The sequence below is a fragment of the Chiloscyllium plagiosum genome, unplaced genomic scaffold (assembly GCF_037043375.1).
Source record: "Chiloscyllium plagiosum isolate Xiang-an unplaced genomic scaffold, Cpla_swu_hap1 HiC_scaffold_32, whole genome shotgun sequence".
Classification (NCBI taxonomy): domain Eukaryota; kingdom Metazoa; phylum Chordata; class Chondrichthyes; order Orectolobiformes; family Hemiscylliidae; genus Chiloscyllium; species Chiloscyllium plagiosum.
The window spans coordinates 16,060,877-16,077,454 of NW_028270170.1; the positions used below are offsets into that span (position 1 = coordinate 16,060,877).

The 16,578-nt window shown below is 56.2% G+C and overlaps 2 pseudogenes; both read left to right on the plus strand.

The window, feature by feature from the left end:
• The first annotated feature begins 1,448 nt into the window (after window positions 1-1,448).
• On the plus strand, window positions 1,449-2,356 carry LOC148141759 (heat shock protein beta-11-like; annotated as a pseudogene).
• Window positions 2,357-10,192: 7,836 nt separating this feature from the next.
• Window positions 10,193-10,978, plus strand: LOC148141760 (heat shock protein 30C-like; annotated as a pseudogene).
• Window positions 10,979-16,578: the final 5,600 nt, after the last annotated feature.

Here is a 16,578-nt window from a genome sequence, read left to right on the forward strand (position 1 = left end):
AGATCACAACCCTCTGGGCCGTAACCTCCAGAGGGTCGACGGGCAGATGTGTCCTGCCCACAGTGAACCCCCTCTCCACGGACAAGTGGACCGCCTGCTCGGTCTTCAGAAAAAAGACGGCCTTCCCGTACATGCGGGCCGCAGCGACGATGGCCAGTGGGCCGACCACACCAGCCATGGCCTTGCTGCAGGCCTCGATGGTCATGTTGGGGTGGGGATAGGCCTTTACCCCCAGGGGTTTGGTCAGGTACCTGTAGGGGCTTATAGTCGTGACCGGGGTTGTGACAGCCGAGCCTAAAGCAGCGGCTAACCCGGCGTAGGTGCGGCTGGCCCCGGCGACCTTCGGGCTCGCCATATTCTGCCGCTGGGTATTATTGTGCCCCAGGCAGCGGTGGAGGTGGGCCCCTGGTAGCAGCAGTGATGGAGGCTGTGGGGAGGGGCCCAAGGCAAGTCCCAGGCAGCGACAGCGGAGCCTGTCTCAGGCAACAGCAGTGGTGGAAGCGGATCTCGGGCGAGTCCAAGGTAAGCCTTCGGTCGCAGTGGTGGGGGCAGACCTGTTGGGGAGAGTCCCCGAGGCAAGTCCCAGGCAGCCCCAAAGTCGAGTCCCAGGCAGTAGTGGTGGAGATGGGCCCAAGGCGAGTCCCACACAGCAGCGGTGGAGGCAGGCCTCTGGCAAGTCCTGGGAAGTTCCCTTGGTTGCAGTGGATGGGGGCAGACCTGTTGGGGAGGGTCCCCAAGGCGAGTCCCAGGCAGCGGTGGCGGAGGCAGGCCTCAGACAACAGCAGCAGCGGTGGAGGTCCTGCGAGGGGCCCCAAGGCAAGTCCCAGGCAGCAGCGAGGCGGGACCCAAGCAGCAACAACCGAGACAGGGCCCCAAAGACCAGCAGTGGCGAGGCCTAGGCTGCAACTCCAAAAGCAGGAGCCAGACCAAAAAGGCTCCCACCTCCTGCCTCTGCCTTCTTTCTCCTTCTTCTTTCTCCTTCTTCTGTCTTCCTTCCTTCGTAAGGCAGCTAGTACAGGGGCAGTGCCCCTGAAGGAGGAGAGTCCCAGCACGTGCACGCAGTCACTCACTCCCGCCGGCGCGCTGCTGGAAAGTGCCTCCCCTCCAAGGGCCGGTGCCCAAGAAAGTCACTGAAGACAGGAATGTTAGAAAAACCAAACACTGCCTCGTCATTCCTGCTTGTTATTTCAATAAATTATTCCCCTCTGTGTTTGAACAAACCCTCACTTTCCTACACAGACTCAGCCTTCTGCTCAGCTGTCAATCATTAACATTGCCCCGCCCATCTATGATGTCACTGTCTGAGTACATTCCAGAAGCCTGTGGATACCCTCCAGTGGGTGTCACTGAGTCGAGTCATTCTTGTTTAAAGTCAGGCTGAGATGTGACGTCATGTATTTTCAGCTCAAGTGTGATAAACCCAGCAAACTTGAGGACATTCTGGAAATGTCTGGATTTCTGGCAGTAGAATATATAAGGTGTGAGCTCAGAGTGCTGCAGCAGATCAGAGACTGAAGACTGGGAGTTCACATCAGTCAGTTTGAGGGAAGTGAGAGAAGAGGCAGAGACAATGCTGAGCTATCGGGCTTTCCACCCTTCACGTCTGTGCCAGCAGCCTGTATACACACTGGCGCCTGTTGCACACAGGCTCTGCGAACCACTTGAATGTAACATGTGGGAACAGGTGGAAGAAGCGAGAAAAGGCATGAAGTTCATCCATCGAGTTCTTGAGGAGCTGACAGCAGAATGTTTTGGGGGAAATACCAGGAACTCGAGACAACAAATCTGATGCTAATGGAGAAGGTAAAAGACAATCCGAGGACAAGGATGGAGATGGCTTTTCTGTGTCCCTGAATGTCCAGCACTTCTCCCCAGAAGACCTGAGGGTGAAAGTATTTGGAAGAAAAGTGCTGGTGACAGGAAAACACGAGAAGAAATGTGATGATGGCAGCGGCTGTTACAGCTACAAATGTGAAGAGTTCAGGAGAGAATTCCAGCTGCCAGAGGATGTCGATGCTGAAGCTCTTCGATGCTGTTTGTCACAGGACGGTCGGTTAAAGGTTCAAGCCCCGCGCCTGGCACTGCCAACTGTGAATGAACGGACCGTACCCATCAACATCACCTCGGAGACAACAGCCACTCCCCGGCTCAATCCTGACCAAGAGGCAGAGGAACAGGAGAGTGGGAAGGATGTGGTGAACAAGAAAACTGAAGAACAGATGTCCAGTTAATGCTCTGTTACAATGAACTTTTGAAGATATAATAATTGTTCAAAAGCAGCAAAGAGTTTCTGTAATGTGAGATGAAAATATATTTTTGTCAAATCCATTGTATTCAAGTTGTAAATCTGTAATGTGCTTTTATCAAAATTCATGTAAATTATTTATGCATGAATATTGGAACAATGAATACTTCTGAATTTTATCTATGATGATTCTACCTTCTTACTTGATAGAAGCAAAACTGATACATCACGAATAATCTTCACTCTGACTTCCCTTATTCACGGTTACGGTAAGTACACCTTTTAGGTTTGATTAAGTTAAAACTGGGCATAAAATCAGTCAGTCTAGATCTGCCTAAGTCAAAACTCAGGTCATATCCTCATGGAGACATCAAGTCTTCCAGCATGTAAACTCGACCATGCCCAACAGGTATCGGAAACTTCACTCGTCCCTATATCTCTCTAAACCTTTCCTGCTCATGTAATTGGCCAAATGTCTTTTCAATGTTGTTAGAGTACTGGCCTCTACCACTTTCTCTGCCAGCTCACCCTCTGTGTGAAAAAGTTGCCCTTCTCGTCCCTGGTAAATCTTTCCCCTCTCACCTTAAATCTAAGCCCTCTAGTTTTGGACTCACCTATCCTTGGATAAAGACCTTGCCTGTTCACCTTATCTGTGTCCATCATGATTTTATAAGCCTCTATAAGGTCATCCTCAGCCTCCAGTCTTCCTGGAGAAAAGGTCCCAGTCTATTCAGCCTCTCCTTACGACTCAACACTCCAGTGGATCCAACATCCTTGCAAATCTTTTCAGCACCCAGCTCTGTCAAAAGATATCAAACTACAGTTCAGACACTGTCCTTGCACAATTTTCGACACTTCAATCTCAGGATATGTGAGTAATTGGATAGTGCTTCCAAAGGGATCACACCTGCCTGGTGGACCGAATGGCCTTGTTGTTGCTGGGTTGATCTAAACCAATTTTTCCGCATTCTTCATTTTCTATAATTGGAAATACTGTATCAAACCCATGATTCACAACGGGGTTTTATAATATGAAAGGACACAGCTTCATTTCAAAGTGTTTAATTTTTTATTTTTTTTATATTTTTTTTCTCTTTCTCTTTTTTCTCTTCTTTTCTTTGTGCAGGTGTGAGACACAGTGAAAGACACAAAGTGGGAATCTCCTGTGTATTTTTTTTTTCTTTTTTTTTTCTCTTTATCCCTAGCACCCATGGTGTGTGTGTGCAGGTGTGAGACACAGTGGAAGACACAAAGTGCACAAATTTTTTAAATTCAATTTCCACCACCGGGAAGATAGGAAAACACCCGGGTGGCCAGTGACAAACACTGCCCTTCACATCAAAGGGCAGTGCTGTGTGATCAAAACAGTGAAGGGGAGGGTAGGGACTAAATCAAAATAGAGTTGGAGGGAGAAATGATGCACTCCACTCCCTGCGGCGCCCACCTCTCCCTGAACAACTCCAGGGTGTTGGTGGACACCGCGTGCTCCTTCTCCAAGGACACCCGGGCCCTAACGTAGCCGCGGAAGAGGGGCAGGCAGTCGGCCCTAACGACCCCCTCCACGGCCCGCTGCCTGGACCTGTTGATGGCCAGTTTGGCCAGGCCCAGGAGCATACCCACGAGGAGGTCTTCAGACCTGCCCTCCTTCCTCCGTACCGGGTGCCCAAAGATCAGGAGTGTGGGACTGAAGTGCAGCCAAAAACAGAGGAGAAGGTTTTTCAGGAAATAAAAAAGGGAGTGCAAACGCCCACACCCAATATACACATGGTCCACGGACTCCACAGCGCCACAGAACAAGCAGTTGGGCTGGGAGTCCGTGAACCACCGCAATCTGCGGTTGCAGGGGACTGCTGCGTGCAACACCCTCCACCCCAGATCCCCGAGAGAAAGGGGGAGGACTCCCGCATAGAGAGCCCTCCACTGGGGATCCCCACCGCCCGGTGGCAAATGGGCACGCCAAGGCATGTCCGGACGGTGGATGAGGGAGAAGAGGTGGATGGTGTGCAGCAGCAGTCTGTACAGGGCTTTCCTTTTTACGTCCTTAAATGAGACAAAATTAAAATTTCGAAGGCGGCTCAGGTTGTGGGGCACTGGCTCCCGCGGGAAGTACGGGACCTTGGGGCCAATGTGAAATTCCGTCCGGGCTGGGGTGAGCGCGGACGGGATCCCACCGCACACCTGAGCGTCCTCCAACTGGTGCACTACGTCGGGTCCGAGCACCGCCGTTTTGAGGCGTCGGATGGCGGTGGCCACGTACCGGACGTCTACCGCTGCCCTGCCTGCTATGTCCTGCGGCAGCGTCCAGCCCAGGCCCCCGCCACCCAGCACGTCCCCGACCCTGGTCACCTTCGCCGCCACGGCCCTCCCCTCCGACAGCCACTCGAACCCGCGAGTACGGAGGTGCGGATTTCTGAGCAACGGCTCCCTGACGACAGCCGCTACTCCAGCCGGAGGGTAGGCGCGACGCGATTCGACCATGTTCCAGACAGTGATCAGGTCCTGGTAAAAGACAGGCAGCGTCTTGAGGGTGACCTCCAAACCGTCACGGTCGACGAACAGGAGCTGCGTGTCGTAGTTGAGGTTACGCACCTGGCGGAAAGAATACGTCGCCAGGGCGCACCACCTAGGAGGAGGCTCGACGTAAAGGTATCGCCGCAAGGTCTGAAGGCGGAACGTCGCGACCTGGGTGCGGACGCACACCAGCGACTGACCGCCCTCCTCAATAGGGAGACTCAGAACCTGCGCGGCGACCCAGTGCATCTTTTTGTCCCAGAAGAAATCGACCAACGTTCTCTGGATGTCAGCGACAAAGCCAGGAGGAGGGACCAAAGTGACCAGCCGGTACCACAGCATGGCGGCCACCAGCTGGTTTATGACCAGCACTCGACTCCTGTAAGATAGCACTCGGAGCAGTCCTGTCCAGCGGCCTAGGCGAGCCGAGACTTTGGCCTCCAGCTCCTGCCAGTTGGCCGGCCAGGATTCCTCAGCCGGGCTGAGGTAGACCCCCAGGTAGAGGAGATGGGTGGTACTCCAGCTGAACCCCCGTAACTCCTCCGGCAGAGAGTCCACCCGCCACGGGCCGACCAGTAGTCCGGAACATTTGGCCCAGTTGATCCTGGCGGAAGACGCCGCCGAGTACACGGCCTGGCACTCGCGCATCCTCCCCAGGTCAGCTGGGTCGGTGAAAGTGAGGAGCACATCGTCGGCGTAGGCCGAGAGGACCACCCCCGTGCCCGCGCCGCGCAGAACCAGCCCCGACAACCTCCTCCGCAAGAGGCGCAGGAAAGGCTCCACGCACAGGGAATACAGCTGGCCGGACAGGGGGCAGCCTTGACGCACTCCTCTCCCGAAGCGAAGGGGCGCCGTCAGGGACCCGTTAACTTTAACCAGACACTCTGCGGTGGCGTACAAAAGTCGGATCCGGGCGACGAACAGCGTCCCGAACCCGAATGCCCGCAGAGTCCCGAGCAGGTACTCGTGATCGACCCTGTCGAACGCCTTCTCCTGGTCGAGAGACAGGGAGGCGCTCGGCAGACCAGCCCGTCGACAGAAATGGATCAGGTCCCGGACCAGGTGGACGTTATCGTGTATCCTCCGGCCCGGGACCGTGTAGGACTGGTCTGGGTGAATCATGTGGGCCAGCACGGAGGCCAGGCGAGAAGACAACACCCTGGCGAAGATTTTGTAATCCGTGCTGAGGAGGGAGACCGGACGCCAGTTCTTTAGGGAACGAAGGTCCCCCGTCTTTGGCAGCAGGACGATGACAGCCCTGCGTCAAGAAAGGCGCAGCTGTCCGGCATTTAGACACTCCCCCAGGACCTGTGCGTAGTCGCTCCCCAGGACGTCCCAGAACGCCCTGAAGAACTACACAGTCAGCCCGTCCAGCCCCAGGGTTTTGCCCCTCGAGAGCGCCGGTCAGCTCCTCTAAAGTGACGGGAGCGTCGAGCCTTCCGGCGTCCTCCGGGCTGAGCTGCGGCAGGTCTTCCCACAGAACTCTGCGAGCATCCTCGCTGGACGGATCCGGAGAGAACAGAGCTGTGTAATTGTTTCGGACGTGGGCCTCGTCTCGGATCCGGAGGGCATCAAGGCCCACGTCCGAAACTATTACACAGCTCTGTTCTCTCCGGATCCGAGACGAGGGACCCGTCGTCGGCCAGCAGCACAAGGAGCTGCTGACGGGTGCCACACCTTTTTTCCAGCGAGTAGAAGAAGGGGGAGCCGCAGTCCAGGTCCTGGAGGAGCTGGATCCGCGACCTCACGTACGCGCCCCGAGCCCCGACAAGCTGCAGGTCCCGGAGCGCGGCCTTCTTCTCTTCGTACGCCCCGCGCAGGGCAGGGTCCGCGTCGGGCTGACCGAGGCGTGACTCCAGGTCGAGCAACTCCCTCTCCAACTCCCGGATCCTGGATTTCCGCCTCTTCGCCGACCCCCTCGCGTACTCCTGACAGAAGACGCGTACGTGAGCCTTGCCCACGTCCCACCATAGCCTCAGGGAGGGGAAGCTTCCCCGCTTCCTTTTCCAGCCGGCCCAGAAACGACGAAACGAGTCCCGGAACCGCTCGTCCTCCAGCAGCAGGTTGTTGAAGTGCCAGTACGCGGAGCCGAGCCTGGCGCCGAACGGAAGGAGTTCCGCCCACACCAGGTGATGGTCTGTGCACAACACCTGCCGCATGGAGGCCTTCGGAAAACAGGAGGCGTACGCCCGCGAAACATACAGGCGGTCGATTCTGGACGCTCCGACCCCAGGCCTCACGAAGGTGAAGGCGATGGAGTCGGGATGGAGATTCCGCCAGACGTCCACCAGGTCGAAGGACTTGACCAAGTCCCCCAACCTCTTCCCCGACGCCCAGCCAGTGCGGGCACCGCCGTGGTCCCTGCCCTCGAGGACGCAGTTAAAATCTACCCCGAGGTCGACGCACTGGTTCTCGTCGGTGGAAGCGATATGAGCGGACACCTCTTCGAAGAAGCTCGCTTGCCTCGGCCCGGCCAGGGGAGCGTAGACGTTCACCAAGTGAAGCACCACGCCCCCCAGCCGAACAGTCAGGTGAAGCAAACGGCCTGGCACTGGCTCCCTGACTCCCAAGATCTCCGGCTGAAAATGCAGGGCCAACAGGATAGCCACCCCGCCAGATCTGCGGGTGAGGTGACTCATGTAGACCCTCCCTTGCCACTCCAGGAGCCAGGTGGCTTCGTCTCCTGGGGTAGTGTCGGTTTCTTGCAGGAAGCACACCGCATACCTCCCGTCCCGAAGGACCGAGAGGGTCTGGAATCTGTGCTGTGACTCCCTGCTGCCGTTGATGTTGAGGCTGGCTATAGTCGTCTCCATGTCGGAAGCTTTGTGCAACCACCACCAGTACAATTAATAAACCTATCTACATATTTACAGGGAGGACGAGGGAGGGGCACTGAAGTCCCTCGCCCTCACCAGGAGTGCCCCCAGGAAGTTCCTGACTCGCTTTCGCTCATTAATGTCGAGCCCAGGAGCCTGGCGGGCAGCGTGGGCCGACCAGTAAACTTTTGCGAAAGAGCTCCAGCGGTCGAGCGCCAGTTGGGCTCTATCCCGGCGACCCCGAGTTTCCTCGACAAATTCCCGGAGTTCCTCGAGGGGGATGAGGGGGAGATTGGTGGGGGGCACCTGGGACTCAAAAATGTCACTGCAGACGGAGTCCGCGTCCTCCCCAGCGTTCGCCACCGATCCCAAACCCTCCTCCGGGAGGTCACCCTCGGTCACCGACCCCTCCCCCACCGAGAGGATGGGGGCTGGTCCGGCGCCACAAACCGGCCTCAAACCCCCGGCGACATCACCCCCAGGGTCACCGGCGGTACCTTACTCGGCGCACCCCTTCCCGGAACGCCCCGAGTTCGGGTCGTCAGGCGGCAGAGGCTCGGGGCCCCACTCCTCTCCCGACACCGGGACGCCTGGCTCCTCGGGGAAAAGGTCATCCCCCAGGAAAAGGTCATCCCCCCAGGGCCAAGGCCCCCGGAAAAACCTCTGACTTCGGTGCCGGGCTGGAGGTGTTGACTTCGAGGGAGGGGGAGTGTGTGCGGCGGCACCACCATCAGCCGTTGGCACGGGCTGGGCAGCCTTCTGGGTGGGGCAGTTTTTCCTTATGTGCCCCACCTCGTGGCACAAGTGGCACCGCACGCCGTCCACCGTCCAGAAGGCGCGGTAGGCCACACCCTCGTGGAGGACGGTAAAATTGCCCTCGGTGACCTCCTCCCGGGCCAGGCAAATAAATACCTGGGGCCGGAAGGAGTAGATGTGTCTGAGGGCAGGGTCCTTCAGACCGAGCAGAAGCGGTTGGACACCCGACCGGATTTCCCCCAAGGTGGTGAGGTGGGGGAGAAGGAGCTCGCTGGCAATGAAGGGCGGGACGTTAGAGATCACAACCCTCTGGGCCGTAACCTCCAGAGGGTCGACGGGCAGATGTGTCCTGCCCACAGTGAACCCCCTCTCCACGGACAAGTGGACCGCCTGCTCGGTCTTCAGAAAAAAGACGGCCTTCCCGTACATCCGGGCCGCAGCGACGATGGCCAGTGGGCCGACCACACCAACCATGGCCTTGCTGCAGGCCTCGATGGTCATGTTGGGGTGGGGATAGGCCTTTACCCCCAGGGGTTTGGTCAGGTGCCTGTAGGGGCTTATAGTCGAGACCGGGGTTGTGACAGCCGAGCCTAAAGCAGCGGCTAACCCGGCGTAGGTGCGGCTGGCCCCGGCGACCTTCGGGCTCGCCATATTCTGCCGCTGGGTATTATTGTGCCCCAGGCAGCGGTGGAGGTGGGCCCCTGGTAGCAGCAGTGATGGAGGCTGTGGGGAGGGGCCCAAGGCAAGTCCCAGGCAGCGACAGCGGAGCCTGTCTCAGGCAACAGCAGTGGTGGAAGCGGATCTCGGGCGAGTCCAAGGTAAGCCTTCGGTCGCAGTGGTGGGGGCAGACCTGTTGGGGAGATTCCCCGAGGCAAGTCCCAGGCAGCCCCAAAGTCGAGTCCCAGGCAGTAGTGGTGGAGATGGGCCCAAGGCGAGTCCCACACAGCAGCGGTGGAGGCAGGCCTCTGGCAAGTCCTGGGAAGTTCCCTTGGTTGCAGTGGATGGGGGCAGACCTGTTGGGGAGGGTCCCCAAGGCGAGTCCCAGGCAGCGGTGGCGGAGGCAGGCCTCAGACAACAGCAGCAGCGGTGGAGGTCCTGCGAGGGGCCCCAAGGCAAGTCCCAGGCAGCAGCGAGGCAGGACCCAAGCAGCAACAACCGAGACAGGGCCCCAAAGACCAGCAGTGGCGAGGCCTAGGCTGCAACTCCAAAAGCAGGAGCCAGACCAAAAAGGCTCCCACCTCCTGCCTCTGCCTTCTTTCTCCTTCTTCTTTCTCCTTCTTCTGTCTTCCTTCCTTCGTAAGGCAGCTAGTACAGGGGCAGTGCCCCTGAAGGAGGAGAGTCCCAGCACGTGCACGCAGTCACTCACTCCCGCCGGCACGCTGCTGGAAAGTGCCTCCCCTCCAAGGGCCGGTGCCCAAGAAAGTCACTGAAAATAGGAATGTTAGAAAAACCAAACACTGCCTCGTCATTCCTGCGTTATTTCAATAAATTAATCTCCTCTGTGTTTGAACAAACCCTCACTTTCCTGCACAGACTCAGCCTTCTGCTCAGCTGTCAATCATTAACATTGCCCCGCCCATCTATGATGTCACTGTCTGAGTACATTCCAGAAGCCTGTGGATGTCCTCCAGTGGGTGTCACTGAGTCGAGTCATTCTTGTTTCAAGTAAGGCTGAGATGTGACGTCATGTATTTTCAGCTCACGTGTGATAAACCCAGCAAACTTGAGGACATTCTGGAAATGTCTGGATTTCTGGCAGTAGAATATATAAGGTGTGAGCTCAGAGTGCTGCAGCAGATCAGAGACTGAAGACTGGGAGTTCACATCAGTCAGTTTGAGGGAAGTGAGAGAAGAGGCAGAGAGGATGCTGAGCTATCGGGCTTTCCACCCTTCACGTCTGTGCCAGCAGCCCGTATACACACTGGCGCCTGTTGCACACAGGCTCTGGGAACCACTTGAATGTAACATGTGGGAACAGGTGGAAGAAGCGAGAAAAGGCATGAAGTTCATCCATCGAGTTCTTGAGGAGCTGACAGCAGAATGTTTTGGGGGAAATACCAGGAACTCGAGACAACAAATCTGATGCTAATGGAGAAGGTAAAAGACAATCCGAGGACAAGGATGGAGATGGCTTTTCTGTGTCCCTGAATGTCCAGCACTTCTCTCCAGAAGACCTGAGGGTGAAAGTATTTGGAAGAAAAGTGCTGGTGACAGGAAAACACGAGAAGAAATGTGATGATGGCAGCGGCTGTTACAGCTACAAATATGAAGAGTTCAGGAGAGAATTCCAGCTGCCAGAGGATGTCAATGCTGAAGCTCTTCGATGCTGTTTGTCACAGGACGGTCGGTTAAAGGTTCAAGCCCCGCGCCTGGCACTGCCAACTGTGAATGAACGGACCGTACCCATCAACATCACCTCGGAGACAACAGCCACTCCCCGGCTCAATCCTGACCAAGAGGCAGAGGAACAGGAGAGTGGGAAGGATGTGGTGAACAAGAAAACTGAAGAACAGATGTCCAGTTAATGCTCTGTTACAATGAACTTTTGAAGATATAATAATTGTTCAAAAGCAGCAAAGAGTTTCTGTAATGTGAGATGAAAATATATTTTTGTCAAATCCATTGTATTCAAGTTGTAAATCTGTAATGTGCTTTTATCAAAATTCATGTAAATTATTTATGCATGTATATTGGAACAATGAATACTTCTGAATTTTATCTATGATGATTCTACCTTCTTACTTGATAGAAGCAAAACTGATACATCACGAATAATCTTCACTCTGACCTCCCTTATTCACGGTTACGGTAAGTACACCTTTTAGGTTTGATTAAGTTAAAACTGGGCATAAAATCAGTCAGTCTAGATCTGCCTAAGTCAAAACTCAGGTCATATACTCATGGAGACATCAAGTCATCCAGCATGTAAACTCGACCATGCCCAACAGGTATCGGAAACTTCACTCGTCCCTATATCTCTCTAAACCTTTCCTGCTCATGTAATTGGCCAAATGTCTTTTCAATGTTGTTAGAGTACTGGCCTCTACCACTTTCTCTGCCAGCTCACCCTCTGTGTAAAAAAGTTGCCCTTCTCGTCCCTGGTAAATCTTTCCCCTCTCACCTTAAATCTAAGCCCTCTAGTTTTGGACTCACCTATCCTTGGATAAAGACCTTGCCTGTTCACCTTATCTGTGTCCATCATGATTTTATAAGCCTCTATAAGGTCATCCTCAGCCTCCAGTCTTCCTGGAGAAAAGGTCCCAGTCTATTCAGCCTCTCCTTACGACTCAACACTCCAGTGGATCCAACATCCTTGCAAATCTTTTCAGCACCCAGCTCTGTCAAAAGATATCAAACTACAGTTCAGACACTGTCCTTGCACAATTTTCGACACTTCAATCTCAGGATATGTGAGTAATTGGATAGTGCTTCCAAAGGGATCACACCTGCCTGGTGGACCGAATGGCCTTGTTGTTGCTGGGTTGATCTAAACCAATTTTTCCGCATTCTTCATTTTCTATAATTGGAAATACTGTATCAAACCCATGATTCACAACGGGGTTTTATAATATGAAAGGACACAGCTTCATTTCAAAGTGTTTAATTTTTTATTTTTTTAAAATATTTTTTTTCTCTTTCTCTTTTTTCTCTTCTTTTCTTTGTGCAGGTGTGAGACACAGTGAAAGACACAAAGTGGGAATCTCCTGTGTATTTTTTTTTCTTTTTTTTTTCTCTTTATCCCTAGCACCCATGGTGTGTGTGTGCAGGTGTGAGACACAGTGAAAGACACAAAGTGCACAAATTTTTTAAATTCAATTTCCACCACCGGGAAGATAGGAAAACACCCGGGTGGCCAGTGACAAACACTGCCCTTCACATCAAAGGGCAGTGCTGTGTGATCAAAACAGTGAAGGGGAGGGTAGGGACTAAATCAAAATAGAGTTGGAGGGAGAAATGATGCACTCCACTCCCTGCGGCGCCCACCTCTCCCTGAACAACTCCAGGGTGTTGGTGGACACTGCGTGCTCCTTCTCCAAGGACACCTGGGCCCTAACGTAGCCGCAGAAGAGGGGCAGGCAGTCGGCCCTAACGACCCCCTCCACGGCCCGCTGCCTGGACCTGTTGATGGCTAGTTTGGCCAGGCCCAGGAGCAGACCCACGAGGAGGTCTTCAGACCTGCCCTCCTTCCTCCGTACCGGGTGCCCAAAGATCAGGAGTGTGGGACTGAAGTGCAGCCAAAAACAGAGGAGAAGGTTTTTCAGGAAATCAAAAAGGGAGTGCAAATGCCCACACCCAATATATACATGGTCCACGGACTCCAGAGCGCCACAGAACAAGCAGTTGGGCTGGGAGTCCGTGAACCACCGCAATCTGCGGTTGCAGGGGACTGCTGCGTGCAGCACCCTCCACCCCAGATCCCCGAGAGAAAGGGGGAGGACTCCCGCGTAGAGAGCCCTCCACTGGGGATCCCCACCGCCCGGTGGCAAATGGGCACGCCAAGGCGTGTCCGGGCGGTGGATGAGGGAGAAGAGGTGGACGGTGTGCAGCAGCAGTCTATCTTTTTGCCTTCAAGGAGAGTCCTTGCACATACACTCAAATTAGGCAAACACCCAGGTGGCCAGTGACAAACACTGCCCTTCACCTCAAAGGGCAAGCACACCTGTTTTTTTTTTATTTTAACCCCCACACTACCACCTAAGTGCGGTAGTGCTTATTTAAACTGTTGTTTATTTTTTTTTCTTTTTTTTAATATTTTTTTCTTTTTTCTATAATTTAACCCCACACTACCGCCTAACTGCGGTAGTGCTTATTTTTTCCCCAGCACCCATGGTGTGTGTGTGCAGGTGGGAGACACAGTGGAAGACACAAAGTGCACCAACCTTTATTCAATTTCCACCACCAGGAAGATAGGAAAACACCCGGGTGGCCAGTGACAAGCACTGCCCTTCACATCAAAGGGCAGTGCTGTGTGATCAAAACAGTGAAGGGGAGGGTAGGGACTAAATCAAAATAGAATTGGAGGGAGAAATAATGCACTCCACTCCCTGCGGCGCCCACCTCTCCCTGAACAACTCCAGGGTGTTGGTCGACACCGCGTGCTCCTTCTCCAAGGACACCCGGGCCCTAACGTAACCGCGGAAGAGGGGCAGGCAGTCGGCCTTAACGACCCCCTCCACGGCCCGCTGCCTGGACCTGTTGATGGCCAGTTTGGCCAGGCCCAGGAGCAGACCCACGAGGAGGTCTTCAGACCTGCCCTCCTTCCTCCGTACCGGGTGCCCAAAGATCAGGAGCGTGGGACTGAAGTGCAGCCAAAAACAGAGGAGAAGGTTTTTAAGGAAATCAAAAATGGGAGTGCAAACGCCCACACCCAATATACACGTGGTCCACGGACTCCACAGCACCACAGAACAAGCAGTTGGGCTGGGAGTCCGTGAACCACCGCAATCTGCGGTTGCAGGGGACTGCTGCGTGCAACACCCTCCACCCCAGATCCCCGAGAGAAAGGGGGAGGACTCCCGCGTAGAGAGCCCTCCACTGGGGATCCCCACTGCCCGGTGGCAAATGGGCACGCCAAGGCGTGTCCGGACGGTGGATGAGGGAGAAGAGGTGGATGGTGTGCAGCAGCAGTCTGTACAGGGCTTTCCTTTTTACGTCCTTAAATGAGACAAAATTAAAATTTCGGAGGCGGCTCAGGTTGTGGGGCACAGGCTCCCGCGGGAAGTACGGGACCTTGGGGCCAATGTGAAATTCCGTCCGGGCTGGGGTGAGCGCGGACGGGATCCCACCGCACACCTGAGCGTCCTCCAACTGGTGCACTACGTCGGGTCCGAGCACCGCCGTTTTGAGGCGTCGGATGGCGGTGGCCACGTACCGGACGTCTACCGCTGCCCTGCCTGCTATGTCCTGCGGCAGCGTCCAGCCCAGGCCCCCGCCACCCAGCACGTCCCCGACCCTGGTCACCTTCGCCGCCACGGCCCTCCCCTCCGACAGCCACTCGAACCCGCGAGTACGGAGGTGCGGATTTCTGAGCAACGGCTCCCTGACGACAGCCGCTACTCCAGCCGGAGGGTAGGCTCGGCGCAATTTGACCATGTTCCAAACAGTGATCAGGTCCTGGTAAAAGACAGGCAGCGTCTTGAGGGCGACCTCCAAACCGTCACGATCGACGAACAGGAGCTGCGTGTCGTTGTTGAGGTTACGCACCTGCCGGAAAAAATATGTCGCCAGGGCGCACCACCTAGGAGGAGGCTCGACGTAAAGGTATCACCGCAAGGTCTGAAGGCGGAACGTCGCGACCTGGGTGCGGACGCACACCAGCGACTGACCGCCCTCCTCAATAGGGAGACTCAGAACCTGCGCGGCGACCCAGTGCATCTTTTTGTCCCAGAAGAAATCGACCAACGTTCTCTGGATGTCAGCGACAAAGCCAGGAGGAGGGACCAAAGTGACCAGCCGGTACCACAGCATGGCGGCCACCAGCTGGTTTATGACCAGCACTCGACTCCTGTAAGATAGCACTCGGAGCAGTCCTGTCCAGCGGCCTAGGCGAGCCGAGACTTTGGCCTCCAGCTCCTGCCAGTTGGCCGGCCAGGATTCCTCAGCCGGGCTGAGGTAGACCCCCAGGTAGAGGAGATGGGTGGTACTCCAGCTGAACCCCCGTAACTCCTCTGGCAGAGAGTCCACCCGCCACGGGCCGACCAGTAGTCCGGAACATTTGGCCCAGTTGATCCTGGCGGAAGACGCCGCCGAGTACACGGCCTGGCACTCGCGCATCCTCCCCAGGTCAGCTGGGTCGGTGAAAGTGAGGAGCACGTCGTCGGCGTAGGCCGAGAGGACCACCCCAGTGCCCACGCCGCGCAGAACCAGCCCCGACAACCTCCTCCGCAAGAGGCGCAGGAAACGCTCCACGCACAGGGAATACAGCTGGCCGGACAGGGGGCAGCCTTGACGCACTCCTCTCCCGAAGCGAAGGGGCGCCGTCAGGGACCCGTTAACTTTAACCAGACACTCTGCGGCGGCGTACAAAAGTCGGATCCGGACGACGAACTGCGTCCCGAACCCGAATGCCCGCAGAGACCCGAGCAGGTATTCGTGATCGACCCTGTCGAACGCCTTCTCCTGGTCGAGAGACAGGGAGGCGCTCGGCAGACCAGCCCGTCGACAGAAATGGATCAGGTCCCGGACCAGGTGGACGTTATCGTGTATCCTCCGGCCCGGGACCGTGTAGGACTGGTCTGGGTGAATCATGTGGGCCAGCACGGAGGCCAGGCGAGAAGACAACACCCTGGCGAAGATTTTGTAATCCGTGCTGAGGAGGGAGACCGGACGCCAGTTCTTTAGGGAACGAAGGTCCCCTGTCTTTGGCAGCAGGACAATGACCGCCCTGCGCCAAGAAAGGGGCAGCTGTCCGGCATTTAGACACTCCCCCAGGACCTGTGCGTAGTCGCTCCCCAGGACGTCCCAGAACGCCCTGAAGAACTACACAGTCAGCCCGTCCAGCCCCAGGGTTTTGCCCCTCGAGAGCGCCGGTCAACTCCTCTAAAGTGACGGGAGCGTCGAGCCTTCCGGCGTCCTCCGGGCTGAGCTGCGGCAGGTCCTCCCACAGAACTCTGCGAGCATCCTCGCTGGACGGATCCGGAGAGAACAGAGCCATGTAATAGTTGCGGACGTGGGCCCTGATGCCCTCCGGATCCGAGACGAGGGACCCGTCGTCGGCCAGCAGCACAAGGAGCTGCTGACGGGTGCCACACCTTTTTTCCAGCGAGTAGAAGAAGGGGGAGCCGCAGTCCAGGTCCTGGAGGAGCTGGATCCGCGACCTCACGTACGCGACCCGAGCCCCGACGAGCTGCAGGTCCCGGAGCGCGGCCTTCTTCTCTTCGTACGCCCCGCGCAGGGCAGGGTCCGCGTCGGGCTGACCGAGACGTGACTCCAGGTCGAGCAACTCCCTCTCCAACTCCCGGATCCTGGATTTCCGCCTCTTCGCCGACCCCCTCGCGTACTCCTGACAGAAGACGCGTACGTGAGCCTTGCCCACGTCCCACCATAGCCTCAGGGAGGGGAAGCTTCCCTGCTTCCTTCTCCAGCCGGCCCAGAAACGACGAAACGAGTCCCGGAACCGCTCGTCCTCCAGCAGCAGGTTGTTAAAGTGCCAGTACGCGGAGCCGAGCCTGGCGCTGAACGGAAGGAGTTCCGCCCACACCAGGTGATGGTCCGTGCACGACACCTGCCGCGTGGAGGCCTTCGGAAAAC